Source organism: Suncus etruscus, chromosome 4, assembly GCF_024139225.1.
Source record: "Suncus etruscus isolate mSunEtr1 chromosome 4, mSunEtr1.pri.cur, whole genome shotgun sequence".
Classification (NCBI taxonomy): Eukaryota; Metazoa; Chordata; class Mammalia; order Eulipotyphla; family Soricidae; genus Suncus; species Suncus etruscus.
In genome coordinates, this window is record NC_064851.1 from 153051848 (window position 1) to 153074046 (window position 22199).

Here is a 22199-nt window from a genome sequence, read left to right on the forward strand (position 1 = left end):
TATCTCACTTGGTTTATCACTATGTCAGAAACTGAAATTAATTAAAATTAACTTCACTGCCTTTTTATCTTCTACTTAAATTTATAAGATAAATATTTTAAACATAAAATTATAGGTAAGCTTTTAGTTAATTTTCTTTTGGGTGGTCTACCAAAAATCTTATGTTTCTGAGAATTACCTAGCACAATATGCCTATGTTTTTACTCCTGTATTAATATTTTGGTCAAACCTTTACCTTTTGTATATATGGAGTCTTGACATTTCTATATACTTGTTCATTTTCAAGAAAATAAGAATATTTTAGTTAAATATAGATTTTTTAAAACAATTTCTTTATTTAAGCACCATGCTCACAAACATATTCATAATTGGGTTTCAGCCATAAAATGCACACCGCCATCACCAGTGCAACTTTCTGTCCACTATTGTCCCCCATTTTCTACATCCCCCACCCCCTGCCTGTCTTCAAGATAGACATTGTATTTCTCTTTCTATTGTTGTCATGGTAGCTGTTAGTGTAATTATTTCTCTAACTGCACTTTCCACTCTATTATAATCTTGTTATCATGTGCTGGTCCTTTAAGGCCTCATCTCTATTATCTCTGGGTATTATTATTATTATTATTATGTCTTTTATTTTTCTTTAATATCACATATGAGTGAAGCTATTCTATGCTTATCTCTCGCCCTGTGACTTATTTCACTCAACATAATAGTCTTCAAGTCCATGCATGTATAAGAAAATTTCATGATTTTTTTTTCTAACAATGTATTCTATTGTATAGATCTACCAGTTTCTTTAGCTATTCTTCTGTTGTCAGGCATCTGTTTTTTTTTTTTTTCCAGATTCTGCTTGTTGTTAATAGTTCTGCTATGAAATAGGAGTGAAGAGGTCATGATTATATTGTGGTTTTTTTTGTTTGTTTGTTTTGTTTTTTTGTTTTTTTTTTTGGTCCTAGGACTGGTATTACTGGGTTATATAGGAACTCAATGTTCAGCTTTTTAAGGAATATCCATATTGTTTTCCAAAAAAGCTGGACTAGATGACATTCCCACCAACAGTGAATGAAAATTCCTTTTACCCACATCCATGCCAGCACTGGTTGTTCTTTTTCTTTGTAACATGTGCCAGTCTCTGTAGCATGAGATGATATTTCATTGTTGTTTTGATTTGCATCTTTCTGATGATAAGTGATGTGGAGCATTTTTATGTGCCTTTTGGTCACTGAGGAAATGTCTGTTCCTTTCTTCTCATTTTTTCATGGTACTAGATTTTTTTTCTTGTTAAGTTTTGTCAGTAAGGGGACAGAAAAATAGCATGGAGGTAAGGCATTTGCCTTTCATGCAGAAGGTCGGTGGTTTGAATCTCCGCATCCCATATAGTCCTCCGAGCCTGCCAGGAGCGATTTCTGAATGTAGAGCCAGGAGTAACCGAGTAACCCCTAAGTGCTCTTGGGTGTGATCCAAAAACAAAAAACCAAAATAAATAAATAAAAGTTCTGTCAGTAACTTGTACATCTTAGATATTAGCCCCTTATCTGATGGGTGTTGTGTGAGTAGTTTCTCCCATTTTGTGGGTGACTTTTTTTAACCTAGCCACTGTTGTCTTTGAAGTGCAGAAGCTTCTCTGTTTATTGTAATCTTATTTGTTTATCTCTTTTCCACTTGTTTGGACAGTGATATTTCCTCCTTGAACATGCCTCTAGTTTAAAAGTCATGGAGTGTTTTACCCACATTTTCTTCTATATACCTTGTAGGTTCTAGTGTAATATCAAGGTCTTAATTCCATTTTGATTTGACCTTACTGCATGGTGTTAGGTAGAGGTCCAAGCTTGCTTTTTTGCATGTGTCTGACCGGTTTTCCCAAAACCACTTGTTGAATAGGCTTTCTCCATTTTGTATTTCTTGCTCCTTTATTAAAAATAAATTGATTGAATGTATGAGGTTCATTCTCTGAATATTCAAGTCTATTCCATTGGTCTGAGGGTCTGTCTTAGTGATATTGCTTTGTAATACAATTTAAAGTTGGGGAAAGTGTTGCCTCCCATCCTTTTTCTTCAGAGTTGCTTTAGCTATTCTTGGGTGTTTATTGTTCAGATGAATTTTATGAGTGTTTGATCCACTTCTTTGAAGAATGTCCTGGGTATTCTTAAAGAGATTGCATTGAATCTCTACAGTGCTTTGGGAAGTATTGTCATTTTATTGATGTTAATCTTCCAAGTCCATTAGCAGGTTATATTCTCAATTTTCTTATGTCCTCTTTTATTTCTTGAAGCAGTGTTTTATAGTTTTCTTGTATAGGTCCTATACTACTTTAGTTAAGTTGACTCCACTAGTTAATTAATTAGTTAGTAATTACTGTCTTATTTTGAATGGGATTGTTTTTGTCCCATCCTGGTTTTATTTTATCTTAATGTTTATTTCTTCTCTATCATCATTTGTGTATAAGGCCATTGATTTTTGTGCATTGTGTAGTCTTCCACTTTGCTATATGAATCTATCTTTTCTAGGAGTTTTTTAGTTGTCTTTGGGTTTTCTTAGTATCATGTCATCTGCTAACAGTGAGAACTTGACTTCTTCCTTTTCTGTCTGGATACGCTTGATATCTTTTTCTTGCTTAATTCCTATTGCAAGTACTCCCACTACTATATTGAATAGGAATGGGGAGAGAGGGCAGGCTTGCCTTATGCCAGATATTAGGGGAAAGGCTTTCAATTTTTCCCATTGAGAATAATATTTGCCAACTTTGTCTTTTTTTTTTCTTTACCCTGACTCATTTTCTCATTCATTATCTGTACTATATCAACTAAATACAATGTTTAGTACATTTGTCCACATAAAACTTTGATCCAGGTCAGCAATTTCTATTTTGAGACATTTACATATTGAACATATTCCATTATTATTTTATACATTATAGGTATGAAGCATGTTTACTTAGAAAATATATAATAATGAGAAAAATAAAAAGAATACCATAACAGTTCGATTCTTATTTAAAAGTTGAAGATTTCTCTTATTTTTTGTTTTGTTTTGTTTTGGGGCCACACTCAGTGATGCTCAGGAGTTACTCCTGGCTCTGCACTCAGAAATAGCTTCTGAAAAAAAAAAAGAAATAGCTTCTGGCTTGGGGAACTATATGGGACACCAGAATATCGAACCACGATCGGTCCTAGGTCAGCCATGTACAAGGCAAACGCCCTACCACTGCACCACCACTATAGCAAGCAGAGTTCCCCCAAATACAACTCACATGTCCCTGATGGTCCCAACACTGTACAACACTGTACAACCTGAACAACTGCATATCTTCAAGTCCTAGAATTAAAAGACCAGTCAGTTTACAGAGTATCACCAGAAGTGTTCCTCTAAGGCCTCTGGACATTACTTGTTTCCTTACCGCTAAAACAAATTTTAAAAAGGCTATTAAAATGCCAAGTTACACTGTTAAATATTAGAATTTGTCACAAAACCTTGATGACAACAAGCTATGCTTATCTAAGATCTCTGATCATAGTCTAATCACACAGCCACAGTGCCTTGTAGACTTTAGACTTTTAGTTGTAATGCTAACTAATTTCTATGCATCTATCTCACTGTACACTGCAATTCATATTCTACTTGATTGGTGGTGTATTTATCTGCTTGACAATATCTATTGAAGCCAGCCTTTTTTGTGCAATTAGTATAGCAGGTCAGGCTATGTATATTCTGGATTGGTAGATATCTTGTTCAGATTGGCACCAAGGAGATAAAGGTTTAGGATTGTCTTTATGTCATATTCATTAATTTGAGTTTAGTATTTAAGGTAGTATCTTATTTTCTTATTGGTACGGAGGTTAGATAACCAATGATAGAATGCCATAAATGGTAGAGAAAAGACAATGAAGAATGTTATCTAGATTTGGCTAGAGATGGCATTGAAACTATGTACTAGTTTATGTAAGATGGTGATTTTGTTAATATTGATCTTTCTGGTCCATGAGCATTAAATGTTTTTACATTTCCTTAATTCTTTAATTTCTTAACTGTTTTGATGGTTTCTGTGGAATGGGTCTCATATATTCTCTTATTAAGTAGATCCTTAAGAGTCTAGATAATGGATATACTTGCCATGTATCTGACCTCAGCAGTAATGCTTTCATATTTTAAGTACTAAGAGAAATATTGGCTATGAGCTTTTTATAGATAGCTATTTCTATTTTGAGGAAAGTTCTATATGTCCCTATTTTTCTGAGGGTTTTAATAACAAGTAAATGTTGGATGTTAGTAGCATTTTTTGCATTGATTGAAATAATCATGATTTTTTTCCTTTTACTGACATGTTATATGTTAGTTTATTTACATTTATTGATCCATAATTTCATCCCTAAGATGAAACTAACTTGACATTTTTTGTATGATTGGATTAGGTTTGCTAAGATTTTGTTTAGGTTATTTTTTGCATAAATTTTCATCAAGGAGATTGGTCGATTATTTTCTCTGTTGGTAATAACTTTGTTAATTTTGGGTATCAGCTTAATCTTAGCTTAATGTAGGTGTTGGGAGGGTATCAATTTTTATATATTTTGGAAGAATTTAAGGATTAATGCACTAAATCTCAGAATGTTTGGTAAAACTCATCTGTAAACCAGTCTTGGCCTGAACTTTTATTCTTGGGGAGATTATTTATGACTGCCTCAGTTTTCTTATAATTGTCCTCCTTTGACTATCTACTTTCTCCTCATTCAGTATTGGGGATTGTATGTTTCTATAAATCTGTCCATCTTGGTTCTTTAGCTTAACAGGTCAAGCTGCTTCTAAAGCTGTGAGTTATAATTTCTCCCCTTTCATTTCTGATTTGATTCGTTTGAGCCCTTTCTTTCTCATTTACTTGTTATTTGTTTTTTGTTTTTGGGTGGGAGCACACCCAATAACGCTCAGAGGCTACTCCTGTCTCTGCACTCAGAAATGGCTCCTGGCTTGGGGGACCATATGGGATGCTGGGGATAGAACCACGGTCAGTCTTAGGTTAGCTGCATGCAAGGCAAGCTCCCTACTGCTGCACCACTGCTCCGGTCTCAAAGCTTTCTTTTTTGTAGTCTTGTCAACTTGTCTATCTTGTTTATTATTTAATTTTGAAAAACCAGCTCCCAGCCTCATTCCTTATGTTGGTTTATTGGTATTTATAACATTGCTCTAGTTCTTCTTTCTTGCTCTTCTTGTTCTTGTTCTTGTTCTTCTTGTTCTTCTTCTTTTCTTCTTCTTCTTCTTCTTCTTCTTCTTCTTCTTCTTCTTCTTCTTCTTCTTCTTCTTCTTCTTCTTCTTCTTCTTCTTTTCTTCTTCTTTTTCTTCTTCTTTTCTTCTTCTTTTCTTCTTCCTCCTCCTTCTTTCTTCTTCTTTTCTTCTTCTTCCTCCTCCTCCTCCTCCTCCTCCTCCTCCTCCTCCTCCTCCTCCTCCTCCTTCTTCTTCTTCTTCTTCTTCTTCTTCTTCTTCTTCTTCTTCTTCTTCTTCTTCTTCTTCCTTCTTCTTCTTCTTCCTTCTTCTTCCTTCTTTTTTTTCCTTCTTCCACCTCCCTCTCTTCCTTCCTCTTCCTCCTCCTCCTCCTCCTCCTCCTCCTTCTAGTTTGGATTCTTATTGTTTCTCCAGATAATGATGTGCATTTAGGTTGTTGATTTGCTCTTTATTTATTCCTTATACATGTTCCATTCTTTACATGTGCTATGAGTTTCTTCCTAATTACTGCTTTTGCTATGTCTCATACATTTTGATAATTTGTTTTTCATTATCATTTGATGCAAAGAATCTTTATATTTTTCCATTATTATGACTTTGATCCAGCTTTTTTTAATCATGTTTTTCACTATCCAGGTGTTAGTATTTCTCCATATCTTTTTTATAATTAATATATTTCTCTATGGCATCGTGGTCTGATAGGATGTTTGATATATTTCCCATGTTTATGAATTTTTGCAAGTTAGACTTATATACTCAAATGGGATTTATCTTAGAGACTATTTTGTGTACACTATAGTAGAATATCTATTCAGCTTTTTGCGGATGTGATGCCCTGTACAAATACATTATTCTCATCTCTTCTAGATTCTCATTTAGGGCTTTTACTATCTACTGATACTCTGCCTAGTAGATCTATTTACTATTGAAAGTTGTGTGTTGAAATATCCCACTTTATAATGTTACCATACTTATTTTTCTCTAGATTTATGATAAAAGCCTTAAAGTTTGCTGTACCAAAATTTGGTGCTTATTTGTTTATTAAAGTTAGTACTACTTGCTCAATGTAGTCCATCTTTGTCACTAATTACTTTCTTGAAATTGAATACAATTTTGTCAGATATAAATATGACTATTCCAGCTTTTCTAATGTTATAATATCTTGTATAGTTGTTTTCTGTCCTTTTACTCTGAGCCTTTGTCTATCCTAAGATCTTAGATGTATTTCCTTTAAGCACAAATGGAAGGTTTTTGTTTTCTGATACATCCTACCACTCTGCCCTTTGATGGAAGAGTTTAGTTTATTGACTTTTAAGGCTACTATTGACATAAATAGCATTGTACCATTAAACTGTGTAGGGGTGTTGCTTCTACAATTTGATATTTGGTTTATGTGTGGGACCTTTCGGTAGTTTGAGTAGAGTTAATTTGTTTATTATGAATGTTGCAAGTTCTTTTTTTTTTCTGTCTGAGAATGTTTTTATCCCTCTCATCTAAATGAGAGGTTTTCTAAGTAGTGATATGTAGGTTGAAAGTTTCTTTTATTCAATAATCTGAATATGTCATCCCATTCTTCTTTCCTAGACCTTTTCATAAGGAAGACCTGTTCTGATTCTTAATTCTTTCCTTTTAAGTTTTACTACTTTACAGCCTTAAGACTTTGTCAATATTGGCTTACAGTTTGTCTTTAAATTTGATTATTTTGTTCTCTCCCATAAAAATTCTTTGGGTTGCTAGGTGTTATTTAACTCATTTAAGTTCCGTTTTTATGAATTCTATCATCTTCTAAAAAGGCTCTCGTTCAGTTTATTGAATTGCTTGTCTATTAATTCTTAGTTTTGCTGGTTGTGCTTCCTTATTTTCTGTTCCCAGTACACTAAGTGCTGATTTTAGGTTCTTATCAACCAGTCTCAAGAGTTTTGATGAGCTAGTAGATTTTCTAGGATTCTTCCCTATCCTTGACTGCACTTAGTAAAACTTCTTAGTTTTCACATTTTTCTTTGTGTTTTGTTTATTGTAGAGTTTATTTTGTTTATTGTAGAATTTTAGATTCCCTGTTACTGGAGAAGTGATCTGTTGAATTGTCTTTACCAGGTAGTGACTAAGATTAGATCTGCCTTTCAGGTTATTTCGCTTGACATACAAAATTGTTTGAGTATGCTGAGAAAATTGTCGACTAGTTACTCTGTTAGGTTAATTGAGTTTTTATACTGTATACTCTCTGAGAGTAGTGGTGCTAGATTGTCTTCTGTTTTAATATGTGTTATATATATTACATTATGAGACATGTAGCATTAAGAACTTCGATAACATATTTTTTTAGTTTTGGGGCCACACCTAGCAATGTTTAGGTCTTATACCTGGATCTTGTCTGGGTTCAAGGAACCATATAGGATGCTGAAGATTGTACCTCAGTTGGCTGCATTCAAGGGAAGTACTCTACCCACTGTACTATCAACAAAATCACATTTTAAAAATGATTAAACTTGGACCAGACCAATGGTACAGTGAGTTGGGTGTTTGACTTGCATGTGGCCAACCTGGGCTTTATCTTTGTCATCTCATAGGGTTCCCTGAGCATAGAGACACGAGTGAGCCTGAGAATCTCCAGGATTAACCACACCTCCCAAGAAAGCTATTAAACTATATTTCTCTGTGTTCGAAGGGAAGGAAAAACTTAGGGTGCTCAAGGGCTACTGTTAGGCTACTATGGCTAAGAGTACCCAGGGATATGGTACTTGGGAGGGCGTGAGGTACCAGGGATGAACCTGTGCCTCCTGCATGTAAACATTTATGTTCCTAACCTTTTAATTATATTTGAGGCTCCATTTTTGTATGATTAAAAAATGGTTTAACCAGGGCCGGTGAGGTAGCACTAGAGGTAAGGTGTCTGCCTTGCAAGCACTAGCCAAGGAAGGACCGCCATTCGATCCCCCGATGTCCCATATGGTCCCCCAAGCCAGGGGCAATTTCTGAGCGCTTAGCCAGGAGTAACCCCTGAGCATCAAAACAGGTATGGCCCGAAAACGCCCCCCCAAAAAAAATGGTTTAACCTATGAAAATACTAACAAGATCTAACCTATGAAAATACTAGATCCCACTTTTTTATGTATTGTGTTGTAGTACATTTATTTGTCATGTTTCCCCCTTTTTAGTAGCACTACTAGATACAATGGTGAGAGGAATTCCTAGTAATATTTCAGGTGTATTTTATTTTATTTTTTAAATAATTTTTATTATGACCAAAGTGGATTACAAACTTTCACAGTAATATTTTAGGTACATAGTGACATTGAATCAGGGGCAATCCCACCACCAATGTTGTCCTCCCTCCACGCCTGTTCCCAGCTTGAATTCCATATCCCCCTCCTTTGCCCCTCCTGGCTGCTAGTATGAGTGACTAGTATGTGACTAGCTTGTTTGGGTATTGACTCTGTTGTCATTGGCTTTGGATTTGGTGTTTTATTTCTACTCGATGTTCATACGACTATTTCGTCTTGGTACACTCCATTATTTCTCCCTCAATTTGTGAGGCAGAACAAGAGGTTCAAGTTATGTGGATCTGTTAGAAGGAATGAAAAAAGTGGGGCAAAAATCAAACAAGCAAAAAAAAAATGGGAGGAGTCCTTCTAGAGGCTATAAATATCAATTTAAGAGAAGAAAGGGAAAAAGGAAGAAAAACATAACAAGAATACACAAAAAAACACCACAGCTATAAGCATCGCAGCAATAAAGACAACAACCAAACAATAACCATGGTCCTAAGATAAAAAAAAAAGCACAAAAACACAAGCCAAAAAACCTCAAAAAACAACCAACAAAAAAAATAACAAAAAATAATTTGTGCTTTTTTTTTATAGGCACAGTAAATATTGTTGAGAATAGAAAGGGAATTCCCTTGGCCTAAAACAGGGGTCTCAAATTCGCGGCCCGTAGGCCATTTGTGTCCCTCCGTACAACATTTTGTGGCCCATGGCTGGCCTTCAAATATCGCAGTATTCGAGATTATTTGCTTACTGAATGATAGCAATAAAAATCACATTAGTAAGAAAAAAATTGCATTAAACATTCGCATACCCCGAGTAGTTCCGTTCGGGGTATGCAAAAGTTTAATGCAATTTTTTTGCGATTTTTTCTTACTAATGCGATTTTTTTATTGTGAATAATTAGTAAGAGAATAATCCGAATACTTTGTGCCTAATGCAGACGTCATTTCCACCTCTCCTGCCCACTGTCCCTTGCATTATCGGAGGCCTAAGGGAGAAAAGGGAGAGAAGTTTATTACAGAATTAGATTTTGTCATACCTCATCATGAGATGAAAAGTTCCTAAGCATAACCTTAGTTAGTTCATTTTCCCACTGGAAGTCAAGCGGGAGCGTGAAGAGGCGAATATGGAATAATGAATTATGAAATATGAAATAAATGAGACCACACAGAATGCATGGGGACTTGCATCTAGAAAGACGAAGACAAATTTATTTTTTGAGCTGGGTAACTTTTAAAGGTTGAGGTTTGGAATGCAGGGTGTAATTTTGGACATCAAAGAGAGTGGGAGATGGTTAGGGAAACAGAATGAAAGACCATGGCTAAAATTTGCACATTAAAGAACCGATACTGAAGGTGAAAAGAAGTTTTGTTTTGGGTTAGCTTTGTTTTGGGTAAGTAGGAGAAACCAGGTAATTTTCAGGGAAGTGGGAAGAGAGAGAAATAGTTTAGAGTTTTGGGGGAAAACTGAAAATTGCTTTACTATAAGCTAAGTTTTTGGGAAAAACATGATCTTGGTGCCAAAGTAGCAAAGATCACAAGAGCTGGTTAGTGGGAGACTTTTGGCGGGATTTGTACTGTCCTCCTTTGTTAGAAAGAATTACTAAGGCCTGATTTTTAAATAATGTTTAAAAATAAAGAGAGAAATAGTTACAGCCACTTTAGAATTATGGGCAAACACTCCACGCAAAGGGTCAACTGATTTTGACTGCTCTAAGCGGGCCTTTTTGGCAAATAATTCTTTTTCAGGAGTGCAACACTTTTTTGATGTGTGCCCTTCCTGAGTGGGGTGTAACAGAACAAGAAGATCAAATTCAGAACAACTCCATAGAACAGAAGTAATTGAAAAAGAACCGTAAGGCCAATGATCATACAATGGAAAAATTACTGATTCCAAAGGAGGGTTAGTATATAGGAGGGGTTATATACCTAATAGGCATGGATTGTTTACAATTTAGGTTTAGCTCTCATAGAAGAGTCCTCTCTCTGTGTACTCATGCCCACATAAAGACATACATTAGTGATCTTAAGATTGAATTGATAATGAGGGGGAAGAAGAGGAAGAAGAAAGAGGAGAAGGAAAGAAGTAGGCAGAAGAGAGAGAAAGGAAATGTTAATTTGCCCAAACATATTCGATGAGTAGGTTCTGTAATATAAGTTGACTGATTCAGTGCTCTGAATGATCATATGCTATAGGTCATAATCAAGGACATAAACCAGAGAAAAGGGGCATGTTGGGATGTTTTATCAAGACATTTTCATGATGCAAACTGAATATGGTATCTAGTATGACTGAGCACTGTGGTGTCAAATTAGGGCGTTCACCCTTTGTATCTAAGAATTCCTGTGGACAGAGAAGCTGAGAGGTTATTTTATATCTAGTAATATTAAGGCACTAAAACATATTGTTAGAAAATACTGCCGCTGGAGTCTCTGGCTTCCAATCATATTCTTCACCTATTTCTGTGTATAAGCTCCCTAAGACATTATTATAGGCCTTTGTAGTAAAAAGCTGATTAAATATCTGTTCACTAAACCATTGTTTCCATTGTTGCTGGTTTCTTTATGGTATAACAGGGGTCTCAAACTCAATTTACCTGGCCACAGGAGGCAAAATTGGGGTGATCCTTGAGTGCAAAGTCAGTAGTAAGCCTTGAACGTTGGGGGGTATGATCCAAACAACTAAAACAAAACGAAACAAAAAAGATTCCTCTAGGGCAGGGCCACAAAATGTTGTATGGAGGGCCGTTTGTGGCCCATGGGCCACGAGTTTAAGACCTCTTTATTTATACTATAATGGATAGTTGAGGCTTTGTGTTGTTCTTCTTCCATTTCTTTTTGAACACGTCTCCCCAGTAAATGCTGATAACTACAATGCTTGGATTTTCTACTCCATTAGACTTCTTGGAGTATTATATGTATATGTGGTGTATATTCTAAGTACCTCATAAAAGTGCTATCATTTTGTATTTATCTTTCATCTTCTGGCTTCATTTAACAAAATATTTTATAGATCCATTCATGTTGCTGCAAAATCCATGATTGTATCATTTCTAACTGCTATGTAGTATTTTATTGTGTATAAATACCACATCTTCATGATCCACTGATCTGTTGTTGGACATCGAGGTTGGTTCTAAATCTTGGCTATTTTACTGAGTGCTACAATAAATAGTGGAGAGCACACATACTTTGGGATGAATGTCCTTTCTACTTGGGAATAGATACCCAGGAGAGCAATTGCTGGGTCATATGGTAGCTCAATTCTGAGCTTACTGAGTACTCTCCACACTGTTTTCCATAGGGGTTGGACCAGGGAGCATTCCCACTAGCAGTGGATGAGAGTTCCCTTTTTTACCACATTCCCACCAACAGAGATTGATCCCATTATTTTTGATGTGAGCCATCCTCACTGGTGTAAGGTGGTACCTCATTGTTGTCTTGATTTGGATTTTCCTAATGATGAGTGAAGGTGAGCATAGCTCATGTATTTGTTGGCTAACTTTTGGTCTTCCTTGGAGAAGTGTCTATTCATTTATTCTCCCTATTTTTTAAAATAGCTTTATTAGATTTTTTAAAGCCCACTTTTATGAGTGCTTTGTATATCCCAGACACCAGCCCTTTACCAGATGTATTTTAAAGCTAAATTTTACACAATAGCTCTATATGTAGGATATATGGAATAACATCTGGAATATCAAATGTATTCTGGTTTGGATATCATCCACAACTGAGCAGAAAGTTTCCTGGCAATATAAAAAGACCTTAGGGTATGGTAATTAGCATGTCCAAGTAGTTGTTCCCTTGGCAGTAATCTTCAAGGGCGGAGAAACCCTGAATCTCTTAGGTCAGTGGAATTCCATTTTTTAAAAAAAGGAAGCACAAAACCTTGCCACACCCACACCAGCACTTCTTTGCTTTTTTTTTCTTTTTCTTTTTCTCTTTTTTTCATCTTTCTTTCTTTCTTTTTTTACTCTTGTGGTTATTATTTGGTGATATTTTTTGTTACTGAGTGCTTTTTCTTTTTTTGGTACTTACTATTTTTTGTTTGTTTTCACTGTTGTTTGTTGGGTTTTAATTTGTAATGGGGAGTTTTGTGTGTGTGTCTTTTTTTCGAGCAGAAACACACTACTTGAATCATCTTGTTCTGCCTTATGAATTGAAGGGGAAAATAAAATTGAATGGTACCAAGACTAAATAGTTGGATAAACACTGAGTAGAAATAAAAAAATGATCAGACTTAAACACCAAACCAAAGTCAACAACAACAGAATCGATACCCTACTTACAACATGCTATACACAGAGGAACAGTTATACTAGCACTCCAGGGGGCAAAGGAGGGAGATATGGGACACATGCTGGGAAAAGGGGATGGATGGAGGACAACACTTTTGGTGGGAATGGCCCTTATTCATTGTCATTATGTACTTTAAATATTACCGTGAAAGTTTGTTAATTTGTTATTCACTTTTAGTCACAATAAAATTATTAACAATTATTAAAAAGATGTCTTTCTGGTCTGGAAATTTACAAAGCGTATTGAATTGTTCAATTTTCTATGAGATTATGGACAGCTTGGACACCTGAGGGCAGTATAACATAATTAAAACAAAAGCTAAACTCTATTTTTCATCAACGCTATAGAACTAAAATGTTATCAAATTGATAGTATGCTTTTCATTATTTGCTGTAACATGTTAGAGGAGGTTGATGTACCATGTGGGAGGGTATGCCTACTGTGTCTTAAATGCCTCATGACTTAAGATGCCAGATTTTACCAGCAAAATATGAGAGCACATAGTTTATCTGAAAGCACATTTTTCATAAAGCTTCCAGATTCTACACTATTAAAACTGAAAACATAGAGGATCATTTTGCCTAATCTTTCAACTTCTGGGTCATAGTATATTGTGGACTATTGGCAGATGGCTTTCTCAGGTTTGAATTTAAGTGGACCTTGGGATATTTTTAATTAAAATATTTTTAATTGAATCATGGTGAGACATACAGCTACATATTTGTTCATGATTGAGTTTCAGTAACACAATATTCAAAAAAATTGCCCATTCACCTGTGCATATTTCCCTCTACCAGTGTCCCTTTTCCCTCTGCCTGGCCCCCAGCTTGCCTCTATTGTATATTTCCTTCTCTTCCACCCCTCCTCCTCCATTCTCTCTTCTTCCTCCTCATCTTCCTCCTCCTCTGCTTTTTTTCCTTTTCCTCTTCTATCTCTCTCTCCCTTTTTTCCTTTTAGGCACATGTAGTTAGTAATATTGTTACTGAACAATATCATGCATATCACCATTCCTCTATTCAACACTGAGTTCTTTTTATATTTTGGTTTGTTTTGTGGCCACACCCCGGAGTGTTCAGGGATTACTTCTGGCTCTGCACCCAGTAATACTCCTGGCAAGCTCGGGAGACCATATGGAATGGTGGCAATCGAACCTGGGTAGGCCACATTGCAAGGCAAATGCTCTACCAAACCCACCATGTTATCTCTCAGGTCCCAGCACTCAGTTCTTGTCTGGAGATAACATTTCCAAATACCAATGTCATAGCGCTTCCTTCTCTGCTCTAAGTGTACTTCCCCTACTTTGTGGCAAGCTTTCTACATTGGAGTAGCCCTTCTGGTATTCATCTCTTTGGTTATAATTACCATACTTTTTTTTTTTTTTTGGTTTTTGGGCCACACCCGCTGACGCTCAGGGGTTACTCCTGGCTACGCGCTCAGGAGTCGCTCCTGGCTTGGGGGACCATATGGGACGCCACGGGATCAAACCGCGGTCCATCCTAGGCTAGCACTGGCAAGGCAGACACCTTACCTCTAGCGCCACTGTGCCGGCCCCTACCATACATTTTTTAATCCCAGAAATGACTACAATCATTTTTTGTCTAATCATCTCCCTTTTACTCATTCACTTAGTCTTCAATACATCATGTATAAGCAAATTTTATTACTTCACTTTTCCTAGTATCTGTGTGGTATTCCATTGTGTAGATGTAGCAGTTTCTTTAACCATCCATCTGTTCCTGGGTACTTGGGTTGTTTCCAGATTCTGTCTATTGTGAATAGTGCTGCAGTGAACATGGGAGTGAGGATGCCTTTTCTGCAGTTTGTTGTTGAAACTTAAATGTATATTCTAAGGAGAGGTATTGTTGCATCATATAGGAGCTCGATATTTAGTTTTGTTGAATGTCCAAAATTTTTTGAAAAGGGTTGGACCAGGACTTTTTTTCTGTTTTTGTTTGTTTATATGTGCCAGTTTCTGTGGTGTGAGATGATATCTCATTATTTTGATTTGTATATCCCTCATGAATAATGGTGTACACAGAGCTTTTTTCATATTTTTGGTCATTTGTATTTCTACTTTAAGGAAGTTTTATTTCATCTAATCTCTTAATTTTTGATGGGGATAGGTGATTTTTGTTCCTAACCTCTACTAGTTTCTTATATATCTTATATTTTTATCAATTTTTTACCCTTTATCAGATAGATATTGGGTGAATATTTTTCCCAATCTATGGACACTATATCCGGGTCACCATTTCCTTTGATGTGCATAAGTTTAATGTAGTACCATTTGTTTATCTTTGCTTTCAGTCCAGGTTGTTGAAGATGCCTTTACCTTAAATGTCATAGAGAGCTCTGCTTGATTTTCTTTTGTGTTTTTTATGGTTATCCAGCTCTTTAATCTATTATGATTTGATTTTTGTGCACAATATTAAAAAGAGGTTTGATTTCTTTTTCTTTTTGTTTTCTTTCTCCCTTTTCTTTTTTGCATGTAGCTGACCATTTTCCCCAAACAACAGCACTGTTGAAGAGGTTTTCTTTCTGCATTCTGTATTTTTTTGCATCTTTATCAAAGATTACTAGATCATAAATCTGAGGGTCTGCCTCAGGAAATTCAAGTCTATTCCATTGATCTGAGTATCTTTATTCCAGTACCATGCTGATTTAATTAGAGTCAAGTTTGATGTTGGGGAAAGTCATGCTCCCCATCCTTCCCCCAAGGATTGCTCTAGCTATTTATGGAGGTTTATAGATCCAAATGAATTCAGGCATGTTTGATCTATTTCTTTATAAAACGTTACTGTGATTCTTACATGGATTGCAGTAGTACACAGTGCCTTGGGAGTGTTGCCATTTTCATTATGTTAATCCTCTTAGACCATGAGTAGAGAATGTGTTTCCTTTTCCTCAGTCCTCTTTTATTTCTTTTATTTTATAAATTTATTTAAACATTGTTACAAGCTTGTTTATAATACAGCCATTTTCTTTTTTCCACAGTTACAAAGTTCTTTATGATTTTTAGACATACAATGTACAAAACACTTCAGGCATGTTTCCTGCCAGCAGTGACCTGGGTTTCCTTCCTTCCTGCCCTCCCTCCTCTGCCATCTCCCCTGTCTGCCTCTGTACCAGACATATTTCTTTTTTTCTCTCTCACTCTTTGTCTTTCTTTCTTTCCTTTTGTTCCCCTTTTACTGTGGTTTTCAGTTTTTACTGAATCGGTAACATGAAAATTATTTTATCTCCTTTCAGAACCCAGTTCTTGTCCAGAGTGTTTATTTTCAACTATCATTGTTATTGTGGTCCCTTTTCTTTCTTTTTCTTTCCTTCTCTTCCTTCCTTCCTTCCTTCCTTCCTTCCTTCCTTCCTTCCTTCCTTCCTTCCTTCCTTCCTTCCTTCCTTCCTTCCTTCCTGCCTGCCTGCCTGCCTGCCTGCCTGCCTTCCTTCCTTCCTTCCTTCCTTCCTTCCTTCCTTCCTTCCTTCCTTCCTTCCTTCCTTCCTTCCTTCCTTCCTTCCTTCCTTCCTTCCTTCCTTCTTTCCTGCCTTCCTTCCTTCCTTTCTTCTTTTGAACTTAATGGATTCTGGCATAACATTGAGATATTTTTTAAAGAATTATATCTTTTATCTACCTATATAAAGCGTTACTTTTTTATTTTTAAAGAAAAGACCCTTCACCAGTGCAACATTCCCATCACCAATGTCCCAAGTGTCCCTCCTCCCCACCCCACACCGACCTGTACTCTAGACAGTCTTTCTACTTCCCACATTCAGTCACATTATGTTATGATGGTTCTCAGTGTAATTATTTCTGTGACTGCACCTTTCACTCTCTGTCGTGAGCTTCATGTCATGAGCTGGACCTTCCAGTCCTCATCTATTTTGTCTCTGACAATCATTACACAAATGTCTTTTATTTTTCTCAAAACCCATAGATGTGTGAGACCATTCTATGTTTATCTCTCTCCCTCTGACTTATTTTACTCAGCATAATAATTCCATATACACCCATTTATAGGAAAACTTCATGACTTCATTTCTTCTGATGGCTGCATAATATTCCGCTGTGTATATGTATAACAGTTTCTTTAGTCATTCATCTGTTGAGGGACATCTAGGCTGTTTCCAGAGTCTGGCTACTGTTAACAGAGCTGCAATGAATATAGGTGTGAGGAAGGGATTTTTTGTATTGTATTTTTGTGTTTCTAGGGTAGATCCCTAGGAGTGGTATAGCTGGATCATATGGGATCATTTCCAGTTTTTGGAGGAATCTCCATATTGCTTTCCATAAAGGTTGGACTAGACGGCATTCCCACCAGCAGTGAATATGAGTTCCTTTCTCTCCACATCCCCACCAGCACTTCTTGTTCTTATTATTTGTGATGTGCACCAATCCTGTGGTGTGAGATGGTATCTCATAGTTGTTTTGATTTCCATCTCCCTGATGATCAGTGATGTAGGACATTTCTTTTTCGCCCATCCCGATGTAGAACATTTTTTCATGTGCCTTTTAGCCATTTGTATTTCTTTTTTGTCTAAGTATCTGTTCATTTCTTCTCCCCATTTTTTTTCCTTTTTTTTTTTTTTTTTGGTTTTTGGGCCACACCCAGCGTTGCTCAGGGGTTACTCCTGGCTGTCTGCTCAGAAATAGCTCCTGGCAGGCATGGGGGACCATATGGGACACCGGGATTCGAACCAACCACCTTTGGTCCTGGATCGGCTGCTTGTGAGGCAAACGCCGCTGTGCTATCTCTCCGGACCCTTCTCCCTATTTTTTGATGGGGTTAGATGATTTTTTTTCCTGTAAAGTTCTGTCAGTGCCTTGTATTTTGAATAGCCCCTTATCTGATGGGTATTGGGTAAATAGTTTCTCCCATTCAGTGGTTGGGTGGCTCTTGTATTCTGGGCACTATTTACTTTGAGGTGCAGAAGCGTCTCAACTTAATATAGTCTCATCTGTTTATTTCTGCTTTCACTTGTTTGGAGAGTGCTGTTTCCTCCTGAAAGATGCCTTTAGTCTCAATGTCATAGAGCGTTTCACCTACATGTTGTTCTATGTACTTTATGTATATATATATATTATATTATATACTTTATGTATCACAAAGCCATAGTTATCAAAACAACATGGTATTGGAATAAAGACAGGCCCTCAGATCAGTGGAATAGGTTTGAGTACTCGGAGAATGTTCCCCAGCTATACCGTCACCTAATTTTTGATAAAGGAGCAAGAAATCCTAAATGGAACAGGGAAGGCCTCTTCAATAAGTGGTGTTGGTACAACTGGTTAGCTACTTGTAAAAAAGTGAAATTAGACCTCCAGCTAACACCATGTATGAAGGTAAAATCCAAATGAATTAAAGACCTAGATATTAGAGCTTAAACCATAAAGTGGTCCTTTTTCTATCCTAACTTTACTTCCCCAGTATTTGTGGTAGTAAGCTTTCTACTGTGAACTGATCTTCCTATTTCTGTACCTATTGTTTCTGGGTATTAATACCATATTATCCTTTTTTATATCCCACAGATGAGTACAATTATTCTATGTCTCTCTCCCTCAGGCTCATTTCAAAGATCGTTTCAAATCTGTGTATTTCAAACATTATAAATAACAGTGAAACCCAAAAATATAGTACAGTGTATCTTAAACTCAATATTTTAATACACTATATTTTGCATACAACCAACCCAGGTTCAGTTCCCAACATCATATATGTTCATGAAAACACAGACAGGTGTGGGCCAAACTCCAAATACTCCACCCCCTGAAAAGAACTGTGAAAACCCTGTCCTTTATGTAACTAGACAGCATTTGTTGTAGGTAATGTTTGCTATTTGGTTTTTTTTATAATTATGAATCAATTTCAGATAAAGTGAAGAAAAGCATGTAATACTTATAAATTGTTGATATATCAGTGATTTTAAATTTTGACATTTAATTTTGAGTATTTTCTTAAATAATAATATAAAATTATGCAGTTATATAATTTTAGTAATAAAATGATTAGTAATCTATTATGATAATATATTTCCTAATTATAGACTTTATTTTCAACTATTACTGATAAACAAGATATTAAAAACTTAAGCAGTGGTTTAATATATATGACATAAGTAAGGTACAAAAATGTAATATATATTATAAAAATAGAACACCCCCTACACCAGAGCAATGCTTCCCACCACCAATGCCCCATCAATCTCTGCCCCAGTAGCAAGCACATTTTGAAAATTATTGTATTCAATGAAGTCATTAATAAGTGGATGCCCACATGATTTATTTTATAAAAAGTAATCAATTGATATTTTTATTATTCAATTTTTGAAGTTAAATATTTTTCTAGGTATTTATTCTTTTGATTTACCTTGTTCAGTTTGTTTTGACATATAATGTTCTTCTAGTTATATCATAAAAATTATATGTGGGGGCCAGAGCAGTGTCACAAGCAGTTGGGCATTTACCTTTCACCCACTAACCTAGGAAGGACTGGTTTGATTCCCGGGCATCTCATATGGTCCCCCAAGCCAGGAGCGATTTATTAGTGCTTAGCCAGAAGTAACCCCGAGCATCACTGAGTATGGCCCCAAAAGAAAAATATTATATGTGGATTCAGTTGAATGATCTTGCCATTCTTTATATTCTCTATTTCTTGTGAGATACCCAGGTGGACTCTATAGGGGTCCTCACGCTTTCCCCTTCCCTCTCTCTACTCTAGCGGGGAGGTGTATGGGTTGGAGGGTGGGCCGATGCAGCACTGGTTTTTGTTGGGACAGTCACTGGCAATTTTTTCTCATTGGTCTCTATATCAATATATAAGTATAAATTGATATATTAATATATATGATATATATATTGACAATATTGTATGCATATATTTTATATATGCATAATATCCGTCACCCTACACAGCTCATTTCTAGTCCTTTACTGCCTCAGTCCCAACCATTATTTCCCCCCATTTACCATTTTGCCTTCAATACCATACAGGTCAATCATAAACAAAAATATCTTAATACCCCACCCAACTATTTCAAAATTTCCCCTCTATTTTCTCTTTCCTTCTCTTTGTTATTTGTTAAATAAGGAAGTTTGTAGAAGTGTCCCTCCATTTAAAGTTTATATTAGAACAAAGTCAATTGGATTGTTGGACTTGTGCTAGAGTCCCCATAGGCATCAATCTTGCCATGTGGTATTGTTCTTTCTTTGCATAGGCATATTAAAATGAGAAATTATATACAAACATGTTCTTATCTAATAGAGATGAGAACACACAAATCTTGTAATGCAGTAGGACCTTACACCCTGAACATTTTCATAAAGACCTGGCTCAGGCTTCAGAAGAACGGACATTGTCCATTTATCCCTGAACCAGGGATGCCATCTACAAAACAACCACGGTGGTGTACTACGTCATCTGAAAGCAGTCCTCTACCAGGGAAGACCCTACCACTGCTCTGGCATAGACCTATTCAACAGAGACTTCCCTTTAACACCCAGAGGACTTAACAACAACGACCTGCTTTCAGGAATGAGCTCTCTGCATCACCCTATAATTGTGAGTGAAATTAAAGGGTGCTCCGCATCATCCTGACTTTTATATAGGATATGAACATATTCCAAGATCCTTGGCTACAGAAACCCAACACCAACAACAGTGACTGTGTGAAAAATAAAAGTGTATTGACACTACAATGACTTGGGTTGGACAACCTAATGTGCCTGGGGCCTAGAGTTGGTCTTATGACAGAAAATTTCAGGGGTAAGGTCTCCTTGTATTTAGGCCAAGGCTTTTCCTTTCCATGTCCCCTATATTTTGCTGGGCCTATTCAAACAATTTCCACATTAACACCATCTTTGCTGTGCTCCTTTGAGTCATCTTAATGAAATAATGTATTATGATCAATTGTGTCAACAATACTGTAGCTTTTAATGTTAAAGGAGTTGCATAAATTTTGTGGCTTTGGATTGCTTTGTGTACTGCTAAGAAATGTTATAATGTACTACAATCTGGGGGCTTGAGGGACAAAGTAATGTGCATGTATTTTGTTTTAATTTTCTTAATTTATTTTTTTGGCTGAAAATTTAAAATTAAGGTGTCAGCAAGAGAATTTCTTTGAATTCTGTTTGTGGGGGGTGATTGCCTTCCCACTGTAACTTCACCTTGTCCTCTCTTTGCATCTTTGTCTTCAATAAATTTTAAAAAACAAACAAACAATAAAAACTAGCTCTTAGATTCTTAGTAATTTTAATCAATTACTTTCAGTCTAGTCTTCATCACTCTCTAGTAAATAAATTAAACTTTTTTTCTCCTTTGATTGATTATAACAAAAGGACCAATCTCTCATTGGTCAAGAGACCATAGAAATAGAAATAGTTCAGCAGGTAGGGCATTTTTCATGCACATGGCCCACCCTAGTTCTATTCCAGTCATTTCATATGGTTTCCTGAGTGCACCAAGAGTAATCACTGAGTGCAGAGCCAGGAATGACCCCTGAATACCACTGAGTGTGGCCTAGAAACCAAAAAAAAAAAAAAAAAAGGAAAAAAAATCAACCAAAGTTATTCATCAGAGCCTTAATGCATATAGATGCAAATATTCTCAAAGTAACTGCAAAATGAATTCAGCAATATCTTAAAAGTGAATAGTAATGGATGAATACACTTTTTTAAAGTACAGATGACCTACAAGTATATGAAAAATTGTACTTTAACAATTATCACATATCATTTATCATAAGAGAATTTTTTGTGAAATAAGCAAAAAGAATGTAATACCCCTTGTAAATAAAATAAAATAAAACTTAGAGCAATTGGTGTGGAGAAAACTTTTGACTAAATTCAATTCACATTTATAAAATTCCCCCATAAATAGGTATAGAAGTAATATTCTGCAAGATAGTAATAGCCATCTAGAACAAAACTATACTTGGTTTTATACTCAGTGGTGAAAAACATAAAACCTCTGAGATCAGGCTAGTATTCAGTATAGTTGTTGGAGTCCTATTTGCAGCAATTATGCAATAGAAATAAATTCAAAGGCATTCAATTTGGAAAAGGTCTGCAAATTTACACTATTTGCAGATGCCATTGTAATACATATGGAGAGTCCTAACTTTGATTTTAAAACATATTACAAATATAGCATTCACCAACTCACTATTTCATTTGTTTTCTAAAATTCTAGGGTAAACATATACAAAGAAATATAAATTATAATAAAATGATTATTGGTTTACATATGCTGCTTCTTACCTTGAGGTGATACACTTAATAAAGTCTGGGAAAATTTCTTCCTTTTTAAATATTAAAGTAAGAAATCTTTTTTTGTTTGTTTGTTTGTTTTTTGTTTTGTGGTTATTCCTAGTGATGTTCAGGAGCTATTCCCTGCTCTACTTGGATTCACTGTCTACAATGTTTGGTGCTCAG

General features: G+C 35.9%; 1 protein-coding gene across 1 annotated transcript in view; it reads left to right on the top strand.

Moving 5' to 3' along the window:
- Positions 1 to 22199, top strand: part of PSD3 (pleckstrin and Sec7 domain containing 3) — a 319295-nt gene that overhangs the window by 129381 nt on the left and 167715 nt on the right.